Source organism: Pogoniulus pusillus, chromosome 9, assembly GCF_015220805.1.
Source record: "Pogoniulus pusillus isolate bPogPus1 chromosome 9, bPogPus1.pri, whole genome shotgun sequence".
Lineage (NCBI taxonomy): Eukaryota > Metazoa > Chordata > Aves > Piciformes > Lybiidae > Pogoniulus > Pogoniulus pusillus.
In genome coordinates, this window is record NC_087272.1 from 19982162 (window position 1) to 19999458 (window position 17297).

The window sequence follows — 17297 nt, forward strand, 5'->3', positions numbered from 1 at the left end:
CATTGATTATAATAATGCCCCAGTGCAAAATACCAAAGATGCCATTCCTGAAAGCTGCTTTTGCTTCACTGACTGATGACTTTGCCAGATCAAATAGGTTGACAAGAAAAACACAAGTGAGCAGATCAAAACTGTTCATTTGTCTGTCCATCATTTATAGCCAAGAGAATTTTGCTTTTCAGATAACTTTACCGCAAGTCAAATCTTGTTATGCGTCTCATTTTTGTGATTATAGTACACTCAAGGATCACGAGATTACTAGGAATCTTTGCTATCATTCCCTGTGCCATTCGGAAAAACAACACATATTTCTGTCAAGTGCTAAGAATTTACCTTGTCCTTTCAATTCAGGATTTGTATAGATTTTTTTAGGGAGCACTTTGAAGATCCACAGTATAAAGTGGTGGGAAATATGCTGGTCTTACCATGAAAAGTCCTTCCAACTGGTACTGAACCTGCTTAGAAATGACCACATCTTGTGGTGATAGCTTTAGTTGTCTGCTGTAGTGTGCTTCCTGATTAGCTGATAGCCACAAATACCTTAACAAGTTTTTGGGTGAAGCCATGATCTTGGAGGTCTCTTCCAACCTGGTTGATTCTATGATTCTATGATTCTATGTTCTGCAAAACATCAGGCATCAAGGACAGCCAACAGAAGCCAGATCTGTGAATTGTAGGTTGTCTCCTTGATGTGTTTATCCTGCCCTCTCGGAAGCAACGAGAATGAAAATATTCTGTCAGTTTGTGCTAATGAAATCATCCTAGGAAACTGCCTTGTGTGACTGCTGGGGTTCAGAGTGTTTTACAGGAATGTTGTTTAAATGCTGTAAACATTAAAGAGCAGGTTTACTGACAGGTATGTATTTCAGCTTAGTATTAAAAAAAAAATCTTGATTGGATCAAATTCATCTTCTGAAAGATATGCAAGAGGCTCTATGTTGTCTTCAGATTGGAATGTTATTAGAGCTGTTACTCCAACTGCCCTGCACATGCTAGGCACTGATTTTATATCTCTGTTTTTCTTGAAATTCAGTTGATTTTCTCTTCCAGAATATCATGAGACTAATTTTTTTTTTTTTTTTTCCCTTAGGAAACTACCTCCTAGCTGGTACTTATGATAACTCACACAAGAGTGATTTTCTCTTCTCATAGTCTCTTCTCCAGAGACTGTCTCCTTTGTACTACCTCCAAGGATAGACTTTGCTCTTCTGTAGTGTCTGTAGGGCAACAGCAGTTTCGCTTGTGTTTATATCTAGGATTGTTTGCTTCAATTGCAGGAATGAAGTTAATTAGGCCATACAAGGAATACTTTCAATTGGCAATTCCCTTTTCTGACTGTCACGTCAAGCACTTTTTCTTCTTTCTAACTGCTTTCTAGAAATCTGTTTTCTTGCTTTCTATTATTTTACGATGGCACAGGGTCTACTTGCAACCTTTTTTTTTCTGGAGTGCAGAATACAGTCTTCCAACCTGGTTGATTCTATGATTCTATACTCTTGAGATTTAAGTATTTGTTTTTATCTCTGAGTGTAAAGTTTGTCTAACAAGTTAACTCATGCTGCCATTATGCCTTTCTTTACGAATCAACTTATCTTCATTACTTTGCTAGTAATGTTAAGCTATAGCTGTCTTTATCCTGCTGTGCAGGATTTTGATATATTCATAGAATCAACCAGGTTGGAAGAGACCTCCAAGATCACCCAGCCCTATCCAGTCATCTAGACCATGGCACTAAGTGCCTCATCCAGGCTTTTCTTGAACACCTCCAGGGACAGTGACTCCACCCTCCCTGGGCAGCCCATTCCAATGGCAAATCACTCTCTCTGTGAAGAACTTCCTCCTAACATCCAGCCTAGACTTTCCCCGGCACAACTTAAGACTGTATGTCAACAATTAAATGTTTCTATTGAATTTTATTATATTCTCACAGTATTATTAATACTGTGAGAAAATTGTACTTTCTGACGACATAATTTAAACTTGTGTAGGAGGAACAGCCTCTACCATTGCATTGTGAAAATGGAGTGGTAAACACATTTAAAGAAAAAAAAAGGAGTCTAAAGCCAAGTAAGAGAGGTCAGCTTCAAATGGGGAAGTATCATAGAAAAAAAGTTTTCAGTAGGAATAGTGAAGGAAATGTGCTATTTTAAAATCAGTTCTTGATAAATGATGGGAACTTGCATATGACAGCTGATTGTGCCAGTGGGGTTTTATATTCAATAGCTCAACCAGTTATGTATTTCTATGTTAAAATAGAGCTAAACACTTCTATTGTATTATTAAGTGCTGTGTCATTAAAACAATGAACCTTTGGGTATTCTCTGAAAATTTTGATGGGATATGTGATTGGACTTTTAATTTTGATACTGTTGAACAGAGAATCTGGAAACTTATGTGGAAAAAAAACAACAGATATATTAATTCATAACCTGTGCTATTATGCTGCCCAGGGAGATGGTGGAGTCACTATCCCTGGAGGTGTTCAAGAAAAGACTGGATGAGGCACTTAGTGCCATGGTCTAGATGACTGGAGAGGGCTGGGTGCTAGGTTGGACTGGATGATATTTGAGGTCTCTTCCAACCTGGTCGATTCTATTATTCTGTGTTTCACTTGCTCAGTATTTATGTCTTGGAAGTTAAATAAAAGAAAGCCCCACAAAATATATTAACTGAAACTAGGACTTCAATTTTAGTTCTGTTTTTGAAATGTGGATAGCAGGAAAAAAATCCATTTACCAAGCAGAAGCCTGTGATTGTTAAGAAGAAAGGTTGTTTTCATATCCCTGTGCTGAGACTAATAATATTTTATTCTATACTTGAAGAAAACGTACTTATTGATCTAGTTTCAGTTGTTTAGCATAGTAGTGTTTCCATGCTTGCACATGAAGCATTGCTGAGATTAAAGGTGGTCTTAGTAGGGCAACAAGGTCCAGCAGAAATCCCCTGGGGCAGCCCTCTGACAGGTGATTTGTGAGATGTTGAGGAATACAGTGTAGCTCTGTGCTGGGTCCTGGGAGACAAAATATGGGCTGATAGTTATCCAGTAGTTAGCACTGCACTTTGTACCATACAGCCTGTGGAATGAGAGTGACAGCAGCTCAGCAGCTGCATTTTTCTTTTCAGGATTTTAGTTAGTATTCAGAGTATCCCTTTGGAGTTAGCCAGGAGCTTTTATTTCCCTGAGATGTTTGTATTGTTTTATCAAGAGAGTTTGTTTTAGTGCAAATCCAATAATTAACCTTTGAGGCATTGCATATTGCCAAAAGTAGATTGGCTCAGTCCAATCACTCAGGCATGGGACTGGGAATTAGAGGTATTAATTTTAGTAATTGGAAGCTTTTTGGTGTTTTCTTCCAAATGGTTGGAGTTGTTGCAGGAAGCATATATGCAGAACACATAGAGCATACACTATACTTTCTCAAATTTGTAGGAGCCTTCCAATCCTTCCATACAATTTTGTACTCTAAGGTTCTAGTTCATTTTCTCTAAGTCCCAGAAATGTGATGTATCCCATTGTGAAAGGCAAGCAAAAAGAAAAAGTAGTAAAATCCAACTCCCAAAATCCTCCAATTAACTTAGCTCTGATGCCTTAAAAGGCTCCAGAATCCTTTCCTGTTCTGCCAGATGTTTCTCCCATGTTTTATGAAAACAAATGAAGTCATTTTAGCACATGAAGATGTCTTCTGTTCCCAAACTTTGGGTTAGGTCATTTACCGCTCTCTGGAGTGTCCCATGTGCATTCATGAATTTCTAAGATATTCATCAAAATTATTTTTAGGATGCCACAAACCCAGCTTTCTGATGCAGTAAAAATGTGCATCTAGGTTTCCTTCTTTTTGCTTGCTGGGGGAAAAAAAATGAGTTTGAAGACCTGTAGTAAAGGATTTTCTGTTTGGTTTTCTTTCACATTGTCTTGTGGATTTCTGTCTATTCTGCCTTCTACCTCTTTAGATATTTGTTAGTTTTAAGATTGTTGGTCTAATGGTTGGACTATATGATCTTACAGGTATTTTCCAGCATAGGTGATTCTGCCATCAATATGGCACTTCTACTGTTGAAAATGAATATGAAGTTTCTAAAAGATTCTGCTGACCTCTTTCTCCTAATTGTATTAAAAAATGAGCATTGTAAAAATATTGGACTTTTTTCCACCTTCAGGGATAGAAAGCAATGTACTAGCAGAACAGAACAAGTGCAAGGTTAATTGATAAACTGCAAATGTCACTGATTTTCACATCTGGGAAGATGCTTCAAATTAACACTTTTACAAATTAATTTGTATACAGTATTTGAATGAATTACTTAAATGTGTTTATACCAGTAACAATAGTGTCATGATTAGATTCTTTTTGGGAGTCATATTCTTGGGGAGTAATTTAAAATGTGTATGTCAGTGCCTATAACTGGATGGGCAGAGGCTTCCACAGTAAGAGTGCAGTATTACAGCTCTGTAATACCTGAAGTGGTATTCATGCTATCAACTCACAATCTGAAATAGTGTCCTAAAACTTGTCCTAGAAGAGCTGCAAACAGATAAAAGTCTATGAAATGACAGCCTGTGGAGAGTTTAGTTGTGAACAGAAAATGTGAAGCTCAAGTGACTGATTTCCTGCCCCCCCCCCCCCCCCCCCCCCCAATACCTTGGGAGTGACCCAGGCTCATTCACTTGAAATGTTACCTGTCCCAGAATACACTGCATTATTTGAGCACTCTCATATCCGAAGACCAACGAGCATTAGCTGGCTAAAACCACACTTGATTGGAGCACTGGTTAAGCAAATCCTTCCCTTTGGTTCTTTACTAGAAATTTTGTTTTCAGGGGCTCTTGCCTTAACTTAGGGAAAAACTCAAACCACATGTGTGTGGCTTAAGAACAAGAGGACACAGTCTCAAGTTGTGCCGGGGGAAGTATAGGCTGGATGTTACAAGGAAATTCCTCCCAGAGAGAGTGATTTGCCATTGGAAAGGGCTGCCCAGGGAGGTGGTGGAGTCACCATCCCTGGAGGTGTTCAAGAAAAGCCTGGATAAGGCACTTAGTGCCATGGTCTAGATGACTGGATAGGGCTGGGGAATAGGTTGGGCTGGATGATCTTGGAGGTCTCTTCCAACCTGGTTGATTCTATGATTCTATACCACCAAAATTTTCACATGAGAAGTGTGGAAGAATTCCATACAGTTCTGGAGCCACCAACAAAAGAAGGATATGTAACTGCTGCAGCAAGTCCAGAGGATGGTGACAAAGATGACCAGAGGGCTGGAGCGCCTCTGATATGAGGACAGGCTACAAGTGTTAGGGCTCTTCAGCCTGGACAGGAGGAGGCTTCAAGAAGACCTTGTAGTAGCCTTCCGGTATCTGAAAGAGGCCTACAGGAGGGCTGGGGAGGGACTATTTATAAGGTCTTGTAATGGCGGAATGAGGGGTAATGGGTTTAAACTGGCAGAGAGGAGATCTAAACTAGATGTTAGGAAGAAGCTCTTTACAGCGAGGGTGATGAAACACTGGAACAGGTTGCCCAGGGAGTTGTGGCTGCTCCCTCTGTGGAAATGTTGAAGGCCAGGTTGGATAAGGCCTTGAGCGACCTCTTCTAGTGGGAGGTGTCCCTGCCTGTGGCAGGGGGTTGGAACTGGATGATCTTTGAGGTCACTTCCAACCTAAACTGTTCTATGATTATGATTTATGAACTAGGATTCGTATAGCAAGAGATGGTACACAGAAACAAGGGTATGTTTGGTTTGGTTGGTTGCTGTTGGGTTTGTCTTTTTGATTTGTAGGAGTATGCCTTTTAATTATGCAGGATTTTTTGTTTAGCATTTGACTGTTGTGCTGGAGGCAGTGTTTTATAAGCACATTGACTGTACATCTTTTAAAGTGGCAGTGATAGAGCACCATGTTTTGTGAGAGCATAATTTGTACTTTTCCTGTGTTTCTTGGGTGTTGTGGGTTTGGCCTTATTTTTTTCATTTTCTTTTCATATCCATGCCTACTTATGAAAGGATAAAGCAAAAATAAAAATAATATAGGAGTTAAGTAATAAGATTTTCTCTGTGTGTTTTTTTTTTAAATATTGGGCAAGGACTTGTGAAATACTAAATGCCATAAATTGCAGTCATCTGAAAAGAGTAATATTTCATTTGGCATATCGTTCCTGAATGTTAGCTGTATTAAATATTTGTATTTTCTCTGAGCTTGAAGGGAGCTTAATATTTGCAGTATCTTGTGTAATTTCTATTTCCAAAGATATATTAAAAGGTTATTTGAGGCAACCACTGTGTTGCTGTCAAAAGACACACCCTTGTAGCCAGCAGACCATGCTAGCTCAGGGTGAGCTGGGTAGAATCCTCGAATTTGGGTCCTTTCCCTTGTTGCAGTTGCTGAATTGTTTTAAAAGATATCTGAGACCAATTTAGGCAGTAACATCTTTATTAATTAAAAACTGAAGACATTAAACACCATTAAATACTTAGGATCTATCTTCTCTGTGTTCATGGAAACAACAGATGTAACTGAGACTGTTGCCGCTGCAGTGGGAGAAGTGATGTTTGCAAGTCGGATGGATAGCAAATGGACCGTAGTATGCTGTTCTTGCTAACATATGGGCTGCTATTATAAAGCAGCATCAAGAATCTGGTGATAAGGAGTAGTAAATAAGAGTCTGAAGTGGCTTAATGAATGCAGTAAAAGAATAATAGATGTGGATGGAAAAAAATCAGGATGTTATTTGGATTAGCCTTTTAGTGTTTCTGTTTGACACACAAACTGAAGTGCCTTATTAAATGAGGATCAGCATAAGGCTTTCTGGAAATGGGAAGCTTAACCAAGGTGTAACATTCTGCTTTCTTTTAAAATGTGTGAAATTCTTAAGCTTTTACTAGTTACCATTCAACACCATAAGATCATCTGTAATAAACCCCATGCAATTCATAGTTGCTTTTTGTTCTTGGATTGTTTTTTTTCTTATTTTGTTCTCAGCATGTTAGTCTGATCATTTGTGAGCAAGTCGCAAAGCCTAAGTCCTTATGTAAAATACCACTCTGAATATGTGCAATTTAACCTAATAAATTTTATGGTGACTTGGGGGTGGCAATAGTGGTTGCAGCCTTATAAATCTGAGGATAAAAGAAATCTTGCGAAGAGACTGTAGAAGGTGAAGACATGTAAATATCATCAGTGATTTTTCCACTCTGCATTTACTGTCATCTAGCTAAGAATATTTTTTCAATTTGAGTTTTACTTGCTGTACCCAAAAAATAATCAGCACTTTGTACAGATCTCCATGAGAAAAAAACAGTCAACTGACCAAAAAAGCCCAAACCAAAACCAACCAATCAAAACTCAACCAAAACAAGCCAAAAGAAGAAAAAACCCACACCAAAACCACAAAAAAAACCAAATCAAAATCCCACCCCAGCTCCTTCAATTACAAATATGGGGAAAAAAATCCCAAACCAAACAAAAAAAAAAAGCAAAAAAACCCCAAACTCTTCAATTAATTGTGTGAGACAAAGTAAAACATTGTGCTTCAACTTTTTAGCTTTATTGACTATATTTTATACTCTCTTAACACAAGTATGTGGTCAAAGACATCTGTTGAAGATGTGGACTGGAATATAGAATTACACTGGTCCAACACCCACAACTTGTGTATCAAGCACAGGAATACTGCCAAAAGAAGGATTATTAAGAGCTGTTTAGTCCGTTTCCTTATCTGTTTCAGAGAGCCAGGTCACAGAATGATGTGCTAAAATCTGAGACTTAAGTAAGGTTCATGACAAAAGATGACTGGAACAGGAAGCTGCAGCTGATAATGGAAATCACTTGTGAAGCCTAAATAAGGGTTTGTTTATACACAGTATAATAATTCACCATGTTTAAATTTAGAGCAGTGCAAATGAAGCAACATTTATTTCATGTTATGATGAGAACCTTGATCCTGAATGCCAGATAATCCCTCAGATATGCACTTTCCTTTCTGTGCCATGTGGTTTTCTGTATAAATCTTTGGTTGCATTTAACGATTATTGAGGGATTTTCTGTTTTAGAGGTACTACTTTAGCCTACTTGGGAATTTATGTCTGTGAGAAAATGAAATACAATTTTTCATTTTCCAAAAAGTGAGAAAAAGATACAGAAGGGGAGGATTTCTGCAGAGATCACTGATGCTACACTCTAATATTAATGAAGTATGTTTATTTTACTGTGATGTTTATTTAAAAGAAAGTGTTACTGTATAAATATGTAGCATGTTAATGTAGCACAACAAAATTACTGGAGTTAGATCTCAGTTAGTACTGAGTCCCTTGCCTAATTCTACTTCACAGCACACTTATTATTCTGTAACTGAAAGGGTAGGATATTACAGTGAAGCTATGACCAAAACTACCTGTAGTAGTCTTTTAAGGTGAATTCTGAGTGTCTTATTTTTGTTCCTCATCTTTGAAAAGGATTTTGTTTTCTGGATTCCTTACTAGTCAATATCTCCATTTCAATAAATGGGTTTGAAATGAAAGAGAGGGGGAAAACAGGTAGATAGATGGTTAAAATTAAATACTCTGTAGTTGTATGTCTTCTACATGGTAATGATCTTCCTAGTATCCGCATTCTTTCTTCCTCCTTTTCTCCACGTCATAGCTTGCCTCCATTAAGCTTAATTTGATTTGATTTCCTTGCCTATTCAACCTCTGCTGCTTGAACCTGCACACTTTTTCTTAATGATGGGAGAGAAAGCACAGACCAGATTTATAGTCCTGTTGTTCTTTGCTCAAGAATGTGTATGTCCACAACTTTCACTTGATTTGGTTTTTTACCTAGTTAATACTTTCTGTATTGCAGTCATGTGGTGAGTTTCCATGTATATTGACTGGTCAAGGTGCAGATGCTTAACTCCAGACTGTTTCAAAGATTCTGTTTGCAGCTACCTAGCCTGTAAAGTGCTTCTATGTTCAGTGGGTCACATGATTTTTTTTCTTAAGTGAGCTTTAACTAGTAACATAGAAACCCCACTTGCTCTTTCCAAGTTACACTAGCATGCATTGAGGTGAAGATCACAGTAAGATTTATTTACAGTGTCTGATGGCTTGTTTGATAATTATACTGCAGTTTTCAGTCTTCAGTTAATGCTGTTATCTTCCTTCTCTTCCGAGACTTTGTGATGGTTTGGGTGTTTCCTGCCCCCCCACACTTTGGAAATCATCCAGATTAGACTCAGCTGTCTCTGGAAATTTGAATGAAGCACAAGATACAAGCAGATATTTACAGTATATACAGTTATATACAGAAGTATACAAGGTAAAAGGTAATACAGAAACACAACAGCCCTCCCAGAAACCTGAGTCCCTAGGAGGGGCTCCCAACCTCCCTTCCCCCTTCTCCCACCCTTCTCAACCTTACCCCAGTCCCAAGGAAGAAATGGAGGTTCAGCCAGGGGGTTAGGAAGCAAAGTGGATTAATCAGAGAGATGGCAGAGAGGCTAGAGAGAAATGCAGCCCAGAGCTCCCAAGGAGAAGTGACTTATCTATGTTTGGATACTTGTTCTTATACATCTCAGCAAGCCTGTGAGTGAAGTAGACATCATTATTGTTTTTTCTCTTTCACAGCCCATGATCTAATCCTTCTCACCAAATCATTCTAGCTAGGCTCAAACTAGCACAGACTTCAAGACTGAAAGCATCGAAGTCATCAAGCCAGAAACTGTAGCCAAATGTGTTTATCTAAATGAATGTATACACATAAGCTGCTATCTCTTACCTTCTAGCTGGGAGGAAAGAAGTATATTAAAACTGCTAAATAAAACAAGAAAACAAATTTTCCATTAATAACTTTTCTGAACAGATAGAATTAATTTTCTAGTACTAAGAAACTAGTAGTATCCTCTAGTGTTATGCACTTGTTTCATGATGATGAAAGTATTATTTTTAGTTTTAAAATATCTTGGTCGACTCTGAGGAAAATAAAAAGTTCATCATGCAGAAAAAGTTATGAAAGGTATAGTATTTCACCTATAGAATATAATTTATATTGTGGACATAGAAAAGCAGATTTCATCTGAAGCATAGACCTGTGATGGTTTGGGTGTTCCCCGCATCCCCACGCTTTAGAAATCACCCAGACTATACTCAGCCAGTGCTGGAAATATGAATGACCCTTATATTTACAGCTTAGCACAATATACAAGCAGATATTTACAGTATATACAGTTATATACAGAAATATAGAAGGTAAATGGTAATACAGAAACACAACTCCCCTCCCAGAAACCTGAGTACCCAGGAGGGGCTCTCAACTGCCCCTTTACCTTCCCCCTACCCCTCTCAACCTTACCCCAGTCCCAAGGAAGAATGGAGGTTCAGCCAGGGGGTTAGGAAGCGAAGTGGATTAGTCCCGAAAATGGAGGGTGAGGTTAGAGAGTAAGATGCAGCTCAGCCAGCAGCCCAAGTGAGAGTGGTTATCTAATGTTTTTATTTCTTGTTCCTATACATCTCAGCAAGCCTATGGGCAAAATAGACATCACCATTGTTTTCTTTCCACAGGCTGTAATCTAGTTCTTCTCACCCAAACACTCTAGCCTGCTTCAAACTAGCACAAGACCATAGGACAAAACCAAAAAGCTGTGCAATATCAGCTATGTCATACAAAATTCTGTACAAACTAGATACAGTTGATTAATAAGAGCATAATGGCAAAGAATGAAACAGTTTGTTTAATCCTTTGTCTTGTGCCACACATTGTCAGTTAGCTTGGTAACTCACTTGATTTGGTGGTTCTGTTATGTCTTCTTCATGTTCAAATCAAATATCTGTAAGGCTTGCATCTTTGAGGAGACTTTGTGGCATCTGCTCTGTCTCAGCTCTGACAGATGTTTCATGTAGGTGCCATGCTCAGAATGGCAGCTTTGCTTCCATCAAGGGTTTTTGGCCTTTTTTTCTATAAGCAGTTCAAGTTGCCCATTTTCCCATTCTGTATGGAGAACTACTAATTCAATTCTCTTAGTAATTACTATTCATAATTATAAAACAATGAGCTTTGTTCTTTTTGGTTTTATACATGTATTTATTTTCTATATTTTAAAAAACTCAAAACTTCACTAAGTGTGATGATTTTGCCTCATGAAGGCTCTTCTTTGTTTTGTAAGAAGGCTTAGCCATATAGTTAACTTTTAAGGATCTTGACCCTAGGGCTATTCACAGGATAATGGTGTTTCAAAGTAAAATGAAAATGAATACTAGAGCATCACAGTGATCATTCAAGGCTGACTGGGGTAATTATGACTGTTGTGGTATTTTAGACCTGAATTTCACCCCAGGTGTATTGTTCTAGCTTCTTCAATAAAGCTAAATATAGCAGTAGTCTGCATTTGCAGGTGATTTGGGACTTTAAAACTCTCTAGTCCCATCAGCCATCTTTTCCTGTGCCGGAAAGCACTGTCTGTTATCACTAAGTGAAAAGTCAGCAGATGCTGGTGCAGTGGCTTCTGCTAGAGGTGACACGAACCCCTTCTCAAGAAGAGGAAGGAATATTCCCCTTGCTCTTCCTGTTACCACAGTGGCTGAAGGAGTGACTGACCTAGGAAATGATGGTACTCTTGTATGTGATATCATATTGTTGTGGTAAGAAAGATTAGCTGTGACTGCTCTGTGTTTTGTGCTATCATTGATCTTTCTGAGCACCACTGGTCTCTTGTATGGCATGTGTTTCAAAGTTTGTTTTTCCAATATCTGGCCCAAGACAGTGGTCAGTGATGAGGAAATTTCTTAGAGTAGCTGCTTGCTTTCCCTTCATAGTGTACCGATGCCTTTACTGTATGCCCAGCAATGTCCTCTGCATTCAATTCAGTGGTTAAGCCATTACGTAAGAAGTAGATTTTACAAGTTAAAATGTGCTGTTGATGGTGATCTTGCATAGCCATCAGTTATTCAAAGTAACTGGAAGCTTGCCGCGTTGAATAGTTTAACCAAGAACCAAACTTTTTACAAGTGACCTGTTGCATTGTCAAAGACCTCAAAGTACAACTCAGTAAGTTTAAAAGTGGAGCTTGTCCGTTTATCCAAGATAGCAACTTCTGTTGCAGCAGTCTTTGCTTTCTTGAATACTTTTCCAGTTTGGTGCTGGTTTTAAAGGAACATGAAAACTCCCTCAAAAAAGGAAATGGAAAAAAATAGAATTGAAAGAAGTCACTGCTTTCAAATTAAGAACAAAGTAAAGGCTGCAGTTGGCTCTGAGGAAATGAACATTTCTAAATCAAGATTTGTACTGTGTCATGCAGAATAATCTCTAGCAAATTAATATCCACTTTAACCAAGATAGAGCTGTACAAATGCCACTTTTGGTAAGGGAAGATTTTACTCTGATAAACGGTGTCATAAATACTCCATTTTCCTTGAGAGTTATGCTTTGTATTGAAAATGTGTTCTGCTTTCAGAAACTTGGAACATGCCTCAGTGCTGTATGCCACTTAACCCGTAGCCCATCTGTGCTATCATCTGATTGCCGTGTGCCTCAGAGGGATGTCTGAAACCAGCTGGCTCTATAGGATGGGGGATGACTCTACAGAAATTATTTATCTTCTCCTGCTTTTGGCTCTACAGCTGTGGTGGTTTTTTTTTTGTGTGTGTGTCCACAGTCAGGTCATACCTTGCTGTTTTTCTGTCCCAGCTGGGTCAGTTTGGTAATAACTTCCTGCAGTGTCTGAAGAACTTCCGTACCCATAGTTAAATGCTGTGTACCACAGATGGGGCTCCACAAGTGTGATTTGGCCCTAACAGGAATATCATCATGCCAGCGCCCTACCTGTAAATATGAACACATGGTGGAAGGAAGTAAGCTGAAAGCATTGTGCATAGGGGACGTAGGGGAAATTTCTAAGAGTGGGTGACATGAAGATTTGAGTAAATTGCGTTAGAAGTTATGCTTCTAAGTCTACATCACTGCCATACACAAGCTAGCTGATTTCAGGATAACTTATGTATGTCTGTGTGAGCTCTTGTCAAGAGATGCCACGTTCAGAAGAATGGAGAAATACATTTCTAACTGGCGTACAGTGTGGAGATCTTTAAAGTGTTTTGCTATTGTTACTATTGTTATTTTACTTCTTGATACAAGTAGAAATGGTACATTCTTTAGGGAAAATGGTGTCTTTTCTAGTTAGAAGCTTGGAGCAAGTCTTGAAAAATAGAATTTGTATGAGTGTTGATGAGTTTGCTCTTTTACATAATTTATTTTTACAGTCAGTAAGAACATGGCAGGAGCCAGTCAGAGGTGTTACATCCCTATTGAAGTGTGTCTATGTGAGCTTTTTCAAGTAAATCACAGGGTTTCACTAACACTTGCTCACAGTCATGTGCAGATTTGAAAATGCTGCATGGTGAAATCGATGAAGTATCTGATTTCTTGCTTTGATGTGTGTGAAAATAGGCACCCCATGCCTTCTACTCAATGTTAAAGTTTCCTTTTGTGGTCATAGTTTTTGTCCAATAAAAAGTCAAACCAATTTGGATAATTAGAAGATGTTTGTTTAAATTAATTTCAGTTTCAATTCATAACTTTCTTTTGAAAGTTCTTTCAGCTCTGTATGGTAGCATGGGAATTTATTACACAATTATGACTGAAGGTAGCACTCGTGATGGGCGGTGATAGTTCAGGGGGAAGTACGTAGTCTTATGCCTGTGGTTGCACATAAGACCTTTTACTGTTTGTCTTGTTCTCTTTTTTTTAAAGTTTATTTATTTTTTAATTAAAAAAAAAAAAAGAGTATTGCACCTCAAAGTCTTGGGAAAGACTGAGCTGGTGGAAATAGAAAATCAGGTTAATTATAGTAGCATATGTTGCTTTCCTTGAGGTGAAATTGTTTTTGTTTATGTGGTGCTAAATTTTCATTTTTTTTCTGTTCAGAGTTAGAGGCAGTTGCATAAGCTGTGGGTGGGTTGTATGGAACAAAATGACTCATCAAAATGCTCTATAATGCACATAGCTGTGCTCTGACAGGGAAGTGCCTAATGACTCAGCTATAGAAAAGGCTGCTAATTGAAACTGATGCATATATGGGTTTAGATGAATATCTGTTCTGAACCTGGGCCAACACACTTTTTGGCACCTCTTGCTGCATGAATTACTGTTCAGACTTTTTGAAGTGCTGGGCATCCCATATCCCATTAAAGGATGTTAAATTAGCTTTTCAAGTTTCAATTTTGCCTGCAGTTAAGTCTAGTTTTCCCTTCTTGGTAACTTCAGTGAAGGGGATGAAACACAAACTTCTTGTACTTTCCACACCCAGAAGCATAACAAAATCTGAGGTTTTGCTTTTAAAATGTCTTCTAATACTACTTTAATCCTTTCATTGGTATCTTCTCCTATGAAGAGAGACTAAGACCTGGGGCTGTTTAGTCTGCAGAAAAGTAGATTGATAGGGGATCTTATCAACTTCTATAAATAAGTACTGCCAGTCTCTTTTTGGTGGTGCCCAGTGATAGGACAAGGAACAAAGGGTACAAGCTAGAATACAGGAGTTTTCACCTTAACATGAGGAGGCACTTTACAATGAGGGTGATGGGGCACTGGAATAGGCTGCTCAGAGAGGTTGTGGAGTCTCCTTCCCTGGAGACTTCTGAAACTTGCCTGGATGGATTCCTATGCAGTCTGCCCTAACTGACCCTGCTTTGTCAGGGTGGGGTTGGACTCGATGATCTCTGGAGAGGTCCCTTCCAACCCCTAGTATTTTGTGATTCACAGCACTAGAGAATACCTGTGTGGCTGATCACAGTTTGCATCTCAGTTACAGAAAGCCCAAGAATTTCTCTGATCATATTTTCACACTCTCTCCAAATGTGGGAAAGTTGTACTTGAGCTGGCAGTTTCCTAGCCTGCAGGCTTATCTGAACAAATCACGTTAGCAAAAATGGTTTCTGGATTGTAGTGGTCTCCGATGGTGAATGTCTTATAGAGCTGTCCTTGGTAGCAGTAGCTGGATGCTACTGACTTACCCAAAGGTAGAGCTAGTTTTCTTCTGCTGTGCTGTAGGGGCAAACACCAGCAATCTTATCTTAGTGACATTTTATACTTTGTGATTAGTATCATTGTGAATTCTATCAGGAATATATTGTAATTAAAAAATAGCAGTTTAAAAATTAATAATTGTTGCATAAGTTGCGAGGGAAGTTTGATGTAGATAATTTTCTTACTGCATTTATGAGGCATATACTCTCGTATGTATTTTGCAAAATTGCATGATGGTTGATGTTTAAAATCTCAGAATGAGCCATGCCACCACATATCACTGCCCTATGGATTTACCCACACGTTTTCTTTCTTGTTCCATGGACTTCCAACCATCTTATAGAACGTCATGAAAGCCTCTTTTGTCCTAAGTGTGTATGCTAATTCATAAAATCATAGAATCAACCAGGTTGGAAGAGACCTCCAAGATCATCCAGTCCAACCTAGCACCCAGCCCTGTCCAATCATCTAGACCATGGCGCTAAGTGCCTCATCCAGTCTTTTCTTGAACACCTCCAGGGACAGCAACTCCACTACCTCCCTGGGCAGCCCATTCCTATAGCAAATCACTCTCTCTGTGAAGAACTTCCTCCTAACATCCAGCCTATACTTCCCCCAGCATATCATGTATATACATCCATGTGTGATCTATAGTGGGGCACATCATGCATTTATAGACCAAAATATTAGCAGTTTCTTCCATTCACCAGTTTCTGCTCAGTTTTATGAAAGCTTGCAGTTTTTCAGTGTCCTTATACAATGACTTCTGTTATGAACATCAACCAAGAGAAATCTCTGGATGATGTTTAGAACATTAATAATAAATATTTAACTTGAGTCAGATGGTTAAATGTGGCTACTGACTTTGTCCTCTTACTGTTCAAAACCCTGGACAGTATGAGAACTTTTTTTCTGGAAATTTAAGGCAGACACATCTAAAGCTGACACTGTCTCTGTGTGACCTAGTGATAAAAACAATTGCTGGTGAGAGTAGGCTAGCCAGAGAAAAATGTCCTCAATGTGAACATAGGGCAAGAGTGACACTTGGAAGCAAGGTGTTCCCAAATGAGTTAGAAGCAACTAAACAGTTCCAGAAGTGATCTTAAATACTATTTGTGGTTTGTTAGAAACATTATGGGTTTTGTAAAAACTGTATACCTGGAAACATCCATATTTAAGGAAAACATGTGTTCTTGGTTATGCTTTTTAATTCAGAAGTTTCATATTCATTTTGGAACTCTGTATAGATTATCTTTTTTTAAAGGTATTTGACAAGCAGATGAAAGGCAAAGGCATTTTCATTGTGATTTCTCTTAGTTACATTGTGATCAAGAAAAGTAATAGCGATAGGAGGAAGCAATGCAATATCTTTAGAAATATGTATATTGTTTTGCTCCAGTAAAGACTTCTAGTATATATATTTGATTAAATGCTAAGGAATATGAGCACTAATTAATAAGGTTAACTTTTGCAGCAATGTAAAACTACCAAGTTATCCAATGGTTTCTACAACATGGTATAAAGAACAGACAGAGAAAATGAATAATGGTTAACAATAATGTTTAGGATCAGTTTGAATGGAAGTAGAGTAGAAAGAATGATTTGGCAATAGCTAGACTTCGGGCAAGGTTTTAGATGTATGGAAGTGAAACAGACAATTTGCTGTGGAACTAATTGTATAATGAGTGACCAGGCAGAGTTAGTTTTGTCTTTATGGATGGGGAAAGAAGGGAAAGAGTTGAAGATGGCGTCAAGATTGAACCCAGGGATTTTGTGACTCTGAGGGGACAAATAATAGAGCTATTGACAGAGGCAGTGAGGAGAGGAAAAAGGAAGAATTTTGCTGAAGATAACAACCACTTCAGTTCATGTTAATTGGTATATGCTCTGTTGACTTCATTCACAGTAGTTGAGAATGCAGCCTTTGGAGTTCTTGCTTTAATGATAAGTTTGAGTTGGCAAGGGTAAATCTCAGCAAAAACAGGAAGAGAAAAAGGCCGATGTTATAGATCCCAAATTCTTGCAAGTGAGCCCATAACTTGGTTCACTGAGTTGTGATGGAATCCTAGGAAAGATGAGTCAAAGACAAAAAACTGAGAGCTGGGAAAAGAACAGGAAAAGTGAAGAAACCCACTGAGAAGGCCAGATAAAGGTTTAAAAGAAGAGAAAATGGAGCTTTGAAAAGCAAAGTATTTAAGAGTCCTAATAAAGAGCTTAACTCCAAGAGGAAAGCATGCAAATAAACCAGAGGAAAATTAAAAAATAAAGGTTTCATTTCTTCCCCACACATTTTGAAAGAAAACAGATAAAT

At 38.4% G+C, this 17297-nt stretch overlaps 1 protein-coding gene across 8 annotated transcripts in view; it reads left to right on the forward strand.

Annotated features, from left to right (window-relative positions):
• The window catches only part of TLL1 (tolloid like 1), a 268880-nt gene that overhangs the window by 175316 nt on the left and 76267 nt on the right, over positions 1-17297 (forward strand). The window lies entirely within an intron of this gene.